The following is a 10023-nucleotide window of genomic DNA, read 5'->3' as shown; positions in this document are numbered from 1 at the left end:
CATCTAAAACTAATGATGTAATGTATGGGGATTAACATAAGAATAAAAAAAAATAAATTAAAAAAAAATTAAAACATTAAAAATTAAAAATAATTTGAAAAAAAAAGTCAAGGGAGTAAACAATTTCAGAAAGAGAGATTAAAATATGATTTCAAATAGGCGTTCCAGCAAAATAAAAGTTAAAAGAATGGCCACTGGTTTAGGCAATTAAGAAGAAACAAGTAGCCTTTCACTCATTCAGTAGGTGAGTGTAGTTGAAAGACAAATGCCAGCAGGTAGAGAAAGTGAGGGAAACTAATAGCAAGTATAGATTACTCTTCTAAAGGATGAAAGAAGGAAGATGGTTGACTAAATTGAAGCTAAAGAAAGATATGGGTCAAGACAGTATACCTTCAGTATATGAGACTTGAGTTCTTGAAAGCTGAAGATCTTGGTCTTAAGGAGGGCACGTATTGCATGGAGCCCTGGGTGTTATCCACAAACAATGAATCATGGAACACTACATCAAAAACTAATGATGTACTGTATGGTGACTAACATAACATAATAAAATAAAAAAAAAAAATACAATAGACAGAGAAAAACAAGATGGATTGAGGTCCCAGAGCTGAGAGGCCAAGAAGTCAAGAACATGGAAGGATTACTTAGCGTTGGTCAAGAGGCTTGACCACCACTGGTATTAGAGGAAAGAACATAGAATCAGCAACCAAACTGACAAAGAAGGCTTGTTCTGAGCAAGCGTTCCTACCTCGCTTCCAGAGCAGTGGCAGGACCCTGATCTGAGAACGGACTGCCACAGTTCAGGAAGAGAGAGCAAGGGCGTCAGAAACTGAGAGTAAGGGCCTCCATTCAGAGCCTTTAGCAGTGACAAAGACCCTGACTAGGGAACTGTCACTGAAGGCCTTATTCTCAGTGTGAGCTGTCACATAACATTCAGAGCACATTCACATGAAAGGAGATAAAAATAAGGATGCTGATTATAATGATGATGATTAAAATAGATGCTCTGATATATCCCCCAGGTACTCCCTTCAGAACTGTATTCCCCTGGCTGCTAGGAGTGCTGCTGGCTGACAGCCCTCTCAGCAAGTTAATCTCAGCTGAAGAGGGCTGCTTTCCCCAAGGTCATGATTCTTTCCCAACTACAGCCTGCACCCCATTACTAGTCAATGCCAGGGTGCAGAAATCTAGCCTCGGGACAAGCTGAAGAGCTGTTCCAGTTTCAGGGTCAGCTGAGGCCTTGGTTGCTACTTAAATAGTAAGCAGTCCAACTTCTCTCTGGACTTCCAACTCCTACGTCCTTCACTTCCTCCACAGATAGGGTTGTCACATAAAATAGAGGACACCCAGGTAAATTTGAAATTTCAGATAATTATGTCCCAAATAGGACCTTTTATATAAAGAATTAGTCACTGTTTACCAGAAATTTAAATTTAACTAGGCATCCAATATTTTTACCTGCTAAATCTGGGAACCCTACCCACAGGTACTAATTTGAGAGGACTCCCTAGAAAACTTCCTTCACGCTAGTCTCTGTCTCAGAGTTGGCCTCCTAGGGAATCCCACTTAAAATAGTAAATTCTGGAATTTAATCACCTGCTGGATGGCTGGCAATGAAGAACACATGTCTAGCAATAGGTGGAATATAAACAGTCTCCAGCAGCGTAGCAGTATAAATATTAAAACTTTGACTGGTGATGACCTGGGATGGCCTACAGTGGGAGGAGATGCACTAGTATATGGAATTTATCAGTAGTTTGAGCAATATTGGGGAATCAGTACAATTATAATAACAATGGAACTGGATGGTTATTGTTGGAGACAACTGATGCTTTAGAAAAAAGATAATAAATAGCTAAGAGTGATTAAATAGCAATTAAGGCTAAGAATGAAATTCAGAGGATTTCAAGGAGAACAAGGAGATACTTGGTGTCAAATTACCTCTTCTACCCTGGAGGGGCAATGTATTTATTGGTCTGCTAAGGGCTTTATATAATAGGCATATAAATTAAGGCATATTTAAGGCTTCCCTTTCCTTCCCACTGGGCCTGTACCATTATCCAAAAGTTAAAGCATATTTGATCCATTGACATGAATCTCACATAAAATAACATCGGAATAATAGAGGTGCAGCCATAGGCACATGAACTTGGGATTCAGTGGTCCTCTCACATACTGCACCACTCAAAACCTGCCAGCCTGATAGAGCAAAGAAAAGCCCACAGATGGTATAGCACCAGCTCAGAGACAATATCTTACAAGAATGGGACACTGTTCTCTGGAACACAATATGCACTTACATGTACACATCTATGTACGTACAATGGCACTGTGTTCCCAAGAGGTAAATTCATAAATCTGAGAACTTAGGGATGAAAGAAGAGATGGTCTCACTTGTATCACTCCCAGAGAACCACCTGGGGAATTTTTGCTTCCTGCCTCACAATTTGGGGCTCTTTGGGTTGAGAAGTCCTGACTCCAAAGGAGAAATACTTCTACCAGGAGAAATAGCAAAGTGCCATTGAACTTTAAGCTTTAATTGTCAGCCTGGCACTCTGGGCTTTACATGACAAAGAATCAGCAGGCAAGAAGAGAAGTCACCAGGCTGGACAGAGGTAATTGAACCTGATCATTAGGAAGAGGTAAAGCCACTATTATATAATAGAGGCAAGGAGAAAGATGTTTGGCACACAGGCAAGCCACTTTGACATTGCTTTTTACTCCCCTGCCCAATTTTGAGGTAAATAGACAAGTACAGAAGCCAGGGCCTGAGAAGGGCATAGTGACCAGGGACTTGAGTACACTTCCTAAAAAGCACTATGGCAGGACAAGAAAAGAATAAAAAGACAAAGAATACAAGAGAAAAGTAATACACAGGTCTGAACAAGCTTTCTCTAAGTTCAGAGTATATATATTTTTCCTATCCTCTCATTTTCTAAGAAATATGATCTACTGTCATGGAAAACAATTACTACATTATAGAGAATGCAAATTAGGTTTACTGAAAACCTATGTGTCAGAAGGTTTTCTCATATTATTTCACATTAATTCTCAAAAAAAAAAAAAAAACAACAACCTGTAAATTGAGTCTTGCTGTCCACAGATTAGGAAATTGAGTCTTAAGAGGTGAATAGTGAGAGACGTTTCTACCACAACATGTCCACACAGAAAACTAATAGGACCAATGGGCTTCAGAGAGACTGAATAGGACCTTGAGACTGACAACAGTACTGAAAGGGTGAAATATAAAGCTCAAAGGCACTGCTCCGCAATATAACTTTCTGGGATAATGGAAATGTTCAATATCTGTGTCTGTTCTGTCCAACATGGTAACCACTAGCTACAAATGGCTACTGAGCAATTAAAATGTGGCTAAGGCAACTGAGGAATTAAATTTCTGATTTTAATTAATTTAAATTTGAATTTAAATAGCCAGTACGGTTCTAAAGGATCCCTGAAATTTCTTCTGCACCTCTAATAAAAGTACCCAGGGGTTAAGATGGCTATTACAAGAAAAGCAATGCAATTCTGAATTTCCAGAATAAGACTTCTAGTTCCCTGGCCACACAGTTCTTCTCCCTCAAGTTCTGACAAACTGGACCCCAGGCACTTGGGTGGCTCAGTCGGTTGAGAATCCAACTCTTGGTTTCAGCTCAGGTCATGATCTCATAGTTGTGGGACTGAGCCCTGCATGGTGCTCTGCGCTCAGGGCGGAGTCTGCCTCAGATTCTCTCTCTCTCTCAAATAAATAATTAAAATCTTTTTTTAGAAAATTGTTGTATGTCAAGCTTTAATTCTTTTTTTTTTTAATTCCAGTTAGTTAACATACAATATAATGTTAGTTTCAGGTAACAATATAGTGATTCAACACTTCCAAACATTCCCCAGTGCTCATCACAACAAGCACCCTCCTTAATCTCCATCACCTATTTCATCCATTCCCCCACTCACCTCCCATCTGGTAACCATCAGTTTGTTCTCTATAGTTAAGAGTCTGTTTCTTGGTTTCTCTCTCTCTTTTTTCCTTTGCTCATTTGTTCTGTTTCTTAAATTCCACATATGAGTGAAATCATTTTGTATTTGTCTTTCCCTGACTGACCTATTTCTTAGCGTGTAACTTAGGGTTATACTCTCTAGCTCCATCTATGTCATTGCAAATGGCAAGATTTCACTTTTTATGGCTGAATAGTATTCCATTATATATATATGTGTGTGTGTGTGTATATATATATATAAGTGATATATATATATATCACTTCTTTATCCATTCATCTATCAATGGACACTTGGGCTGTTTCCAGAATTTGGCTATTGTACGTAATGCTGCAATAAACACAGGAGTGCATGTATCCCTTTGAATTAGTAATTTTGTACTTTTTGGGTAAAAACCCAGAAGTGTGATTACTAAATCATACCAAGCTCTAATTCTTAAATAGAGCAAAGTTGCCACAGATTTGACTAAAGACTTTTATCAGCCACCACAAAATACAGACAGACCCTATTATATAGAAGCACTCAGAACTATTTTTCATTTTTTACAACTTCTTGGCTGGAAGAAGTCTAGCTTTTTCAAAAATAATGTAGTGATATATTAAGTTAAATAGCTGTTTTCTTTGTTGTTGTTTTTCTGCCTGTTTTTGTGAGGAGGAGCTGGTTTGGTTTTGGTTTTCATTGTCAGACTCATTTTTAAATGTCTCCAGTTTATTGTTTACTGTCTGTGAAACCTCCTTCTCTAGAGATTTAGACCAAATAGATTTTTCCTGATTAGGTTGCTCATCATTATTTTCTGAGCTTCCAATTAAGTATCATCTGGCAATCTGGCAATTTTGTGAAACATTAAGGCAGGCTGTATTTCAATTTTGCCTTTTAACTTTTAACTTTCATTAAAGGGAATCTATTCTGAGGTCACTGATGAATTGAGACCTCCAAATATTTCATAAGTTTTGACACCATGCCAAACCTATAAAAATCTACACTCTTCTTAAAAGGATTTGTTAAGGGGCGCCTGGGTGGCTCAGTCGTTAAGCGTCTGCCTTCGGCTCAGGTCATGATCTGAGGGTCCTGGGATTGAGCCCCACATCGGGCTCCCTGCTCGGCGGGAAGCCTGCTTCTCCCTCTCCCACTCCCCCTGCTTGTGTTCCCTCTCTCGCTGTGTCTCTCTGTCAAATAAATAAATAAAATCTTTAAAAAAAAAAAAAAAAGGATTTGTTAAATAGAATTCTATGACAGATCACTTACCAAATTGAGTATATATCACTAATTTTCTGGCTTCTATCATTCAGTCTAATAAATCACATTGAAATCCTTAAATTCTGGCCATTTTACAACTTCCCACAAATATTTCAGAATTAATGCTATTTTTCTTTGGAGAAAGTATGAGGTGAAAGAAATACCTCATAGAGAGTATTCACAAGGTACCTATCCCTAATTTCACATACTCTTTTCTCACCTGCTTCTTTGCTGAGATGACAAAGAAGATACAGATTTTTTTTAAAGATTATTTATTTATTTATTTGAGAGAGAGAATGAGAGAGAGAGAGAGAGCACATGAGAGGGGGGAGGGTCAGAGGGAGAAGCAGACTCCCTGACGAGCAGGGAGCCCGACGCGGGACTCGATCCTGGGACTCCAGGATCATGACCTGAGCCAAAGGCAGTTGCGTAACCAACTGAGCCACCCAGGTGCCCGAAGATACAGATTTTTAATCCCCAGTGTGGACTAGGCATTTAAAAAAAAAAAAAAACTGTTGTACAGAGGGACAAACTTTTACCCTCAAGTAATTATGGTTTTCAAATAACTAGCTAGATGTTGGAAGCCAAACAAAGAGAATCTGAGCAATTACTAAACTCTCCAAAGCCAAAGAGCCTGAGTTAAACCCTGACTCCATTGTTGAATATTAGACAATTATTTCATATATATGTACCTCTGTTTCTTCATCTATAAAATGCAGATGATAATAATATCTATCTCATAATGTTCTGATAAATAAGTTAATAATTGTAAAGGACTAAGAACAGTTCCTGGTACACTAGCATAAGTTAAAATAAGCATCATAGAATTACAATATAAGAATGTTCAATAGAATTTTGGCTGTTATTCATTTTATGTGTATATTTATCACTTGCATGATTTTAGAAACATTTTTTACACATACCTTTGGGACTTTAGTATTTAGATTCTAGAAACAGCAATAAAGTGTTAAGCATTCATTTACAACTTGATACAAGCAGAATTCACAGAAAAGGGGTTTTTCATTCGATTTGGAAATTGGTATTGTGATAGTTCTGTCACTGATAGAGATATGAATCTTATATTCCTAATGGAAATTATGCCTACAAGTCACATAGTGATAACATTTATGAGCATTGTTGTATCTATGGATATGTATTATTCATAATGAGCAGATCTACTTATTCAACCAACCAATATTAATTAATCACCTTTATTTCACCTCTTTTTGCTATTTTATTCACCTCTATTTCTAAGTATGGGCAATAAAATTATCATCAAAACAGCTTTCATGACATTTATTCTAGTAAAAGATAAAGACATTAAATCAAAAGAAATCATACAAATGTGAAAAATCAGCTGATGTACATTAATTTACTTGAGCATCTTAATTGAAGAATTTAACCTAGTCAACAAAATTAAGGAGTTGTCCCTGAAGAAGAAAGAATTGGACTGATGCCTAAAGGATGAGAAAAGGTTAACTAAGTGAATAAAGGAAGACCAATCCTAGAAAGAAAACAGCATGAACAAAACCTCATGGAATAAAATGAAAAGAACAGGTAAATGATATCCTCAACAAAGCTGCAATGGTAGGTAAGGAAAAGATCATACAGAGACTAAAAAGCCACGTTAAGAAGTTTTACTCATATCATACAGAATCCACTGAAGGATTCCTATCAGGAGGTGGGGAGGAAACAAACATAATCAGGTTTGCTTTTACACCAGATCAATAGGTCTACAATGAGAAGATAGACTGGGGGAGAAGGAGGCAAGAGTTAAATTAGTTGAGAGGCTATTTCAGCATGATATCTTGGTCTACCTGGTAAGTAGTCAAGATGGAAGGAAGCATAAATTCAAAAGATATTTAGGGATCTTGATGATTCACTGGATGTGGGAGGTGAAAAACAGGGAGGTATAAAAGATAACTTCTACATTTCTACTTGTATAACTGGACAAGATTAAGGGAAGGAAAACCAGAAAATTTTTTGGACTTGTTGCATTTAAAATGTCTTTGGTATTTTCAAGTGAGGATATCATGTACACAGTGGGAGAATTCCTTATTTCAAATATAATAAAGTAGCTGATACCACACTACTCTTCTTACAGTAAATGACTGTAAAACTGGACAAAATATATAAAACAATATTTTCAGTCCTTGGTCAAAAGGCAGCATTTAACTTTGATTCCTGAGAAGGAGGAAACACATAAGGTAAGCTCCATAATAGCCGTAAATTTCTGCCCAGGAAAATTTCTAAACTATAATGTCGGGGAATAAAGTCAAGCAGAGCACAGAAGTATCACTGAGGTGAGGAGATAACAGGTAGATAACAAAATCTGGAGCTGCTGAAGGGGCTGAAGTTGTGGAATGGATACTATAGACAAGGAAGCTGCACTGAAAAAGATCTCACAAATTTACATATGGATCATCTAATACCTTGGCTAAATTCTAAAGCTGTACATGCACACAGTAAGACCCAAAATGGTCCAGTAGAGAACTACTTCAAGGAATTGTAAAATAAAATGGATATTCTGGTGGTTGCAAACTGCTTAAAATATAGAAATTCTGACTAGCCAAAATGGAGAGACCTCATTGAACTCAGGGACTCAGCTGACACCTCATAGAAAGGTCATATCATTGGCGTAGGGTTACTCTAGCTAAGGTGTACTCTAGACCCTTAAAAAATTTGGTAAAACTTAAAAACAGGCTCAAAGGCATAAAGATGATCCACTAGCAAATTATCTGTCTGCCAGCTCAAAACCCAGTATTTCTTAAAGGAAAAATTTTAAAAGTCAGACTTTCAAAAACATCTTAGAAAGTCTAGTACCCAAAAAAAATTAGTAATTGTGGGGGCGCCCAGGTGGCTCAGTCGGTTGGGTGTCTGACTCTTGATTTAGGCTTAGGTCATGATCTCGGGGTCATGAGATTGAGCCCCATGTCAGCTCCACCCCAAGCATGGAGCCTGCTTAAGATTCTCTCTCCTCTCCCCTCCCACCCCATCTCTTAAAAAAAAAAAAAGTAAATGTGAATTAACAAGATCATGGTAGCAGAGAGTACTTCTCAATGCTATTGATAGAGTTTGACATCTCTAAGATACCCCAGCAGCTTAACCTAAGCCCTAATGGGAAATAAAAAATAACAAAACAACAATATAATTAAGGCAAGGCAAAAACAAATAAAGACATACATATATAATCATATAAATGGTAATAAATATAAAGAGGAAAAAGAAAACAAGTAGAACATTAAAACTACTAGATCAGACAAACAGCAACACAAAATAATAATTAAATCAACTGTGATCTCACTATATTAAAAATATTTCTGGAAAATATTTTTAATTGGAAATTAAATAGTTTAATTGAAGTAAAGGAGAACCAAATTAGTGTCTTTAAAGATCTAGAGGATGAAATACCTAAAAAGAGAGAAAAAATATGAAGACAGTGTAATCATGAGGGAAAAGAAAAATAAACAATGATTTAGAATATCTAATAATAAATCATATTTCAGAAGAAAAAAGTAACAAAACATATAAATCACAAAGGAATATTTATCTCATTTTAAAAAAGATTTGAGGGGTGAGTGCTGTGAATTGTGTAAGACTGTTGAATCACAGACCTGTACCTCTGAAACAAATAATACATTATATGTTAAAAAAAAAAAAAAAAAAGAAGAAGAAGATAGCAGGAAGGGAAAAATGAAGGGGGGAAATCAGAGGGGGAGACGAACCATGAGAGACTGTGGACTCTGAGAAACAAACTGAGGGTTCTAGAGGGGAGGGGAGTGGGGGGATGGGTTAGCCTGGTGATGGGTATTGAGGAGGGCACATTCTGCATGGAGCACTGGGTGTTATACACAAACAATGAATCATGGAACACTACATCAAAAACTAATGATGTAATGTATGGTGATTAACATAACATAAAAAAAAGGAATACAGTATATATAAAAAAAAAAAGATTTGAGGGGCACCTACGTGGCTCAGTGGGTTAAGTATCCGACTCTTGGTTTTGGCTTAGGTCATTATCTCGGGGTCGTGGGATCAAGCCCTGAGTCGGGCTCCCCAGGGACACAGCATGGAGTCTGCTTGGGATTCTCTCCCTCTCCCTCTGCTCCACCCCCCCTCATCCTCTCCCTCTCTCTCTCTAAAATAAAATAAATGAATAAAATCTTTTTAAAAATAAATAAGTAAGTAAGTAAGAAAGATCTGAATCTACCAATTTCAGGTCCTTACTGAGATTCAAGGAGACTTTAAAAGACATAGCCAAGGCATACCTGGCAATGGTCTGGAAATTCAAGGTTTAGTGAGGACATCAGGTCCTAATCTCTGGAACCCATGAATGTTGCTTTATATGATAAAGTCTGCAGATGTGATTAAGGATCTTGAGATGGTAAGATCATCCTGGATTATTTGGGTAGTCCCTAAATGCCATCATAAGGGTCCTTGTAAGAGAGAGGCAGATAATACATTATGCATAGACAGAAGTGGACAGGGTCTGGGATGAGAGTGATATAGACACAGAAAAGAAATGCTGGCAGCCACCAGAAGCTGGAAAACAAGATGTATTCTGAATGCTCTCTATTGCTCATCTATTCTGAAGACCCTCTAAACATTTAGAGCAAATGTTTGCAGCGTATTTAGAAACTGGAAGAGGCAAGGAACGGAATCTCCCTTAGAGCCTGCAGAGGGAGTGTCGAGTGCTGACACCTTGACTTCAGCCCAGTGATACTTATCTTAGGCTTCTGGCCTCCAGAACTATGCAGAATAAATTTCTGTTGTTTAAGCCACACAGTTTGG

The sequence above is a fragment of the Leptonychotes weddellii genome, chromosome 4, assembly GCF_054177405.1.
Source record: "Leptonychotes weddellii isolate Sample4059 chromosome 4, ASM5417740v2, whole genome shotgun sequence".
Taxonomy (NCBI): Eukaryota; Metazoa; Chordata; class Mammalia; order Carnivora; family Phocidae; genus Leptonychotes; species Leptonychotes weddellii.
This window is presented reverse-complemented; position numbering follows the sequence as displayed.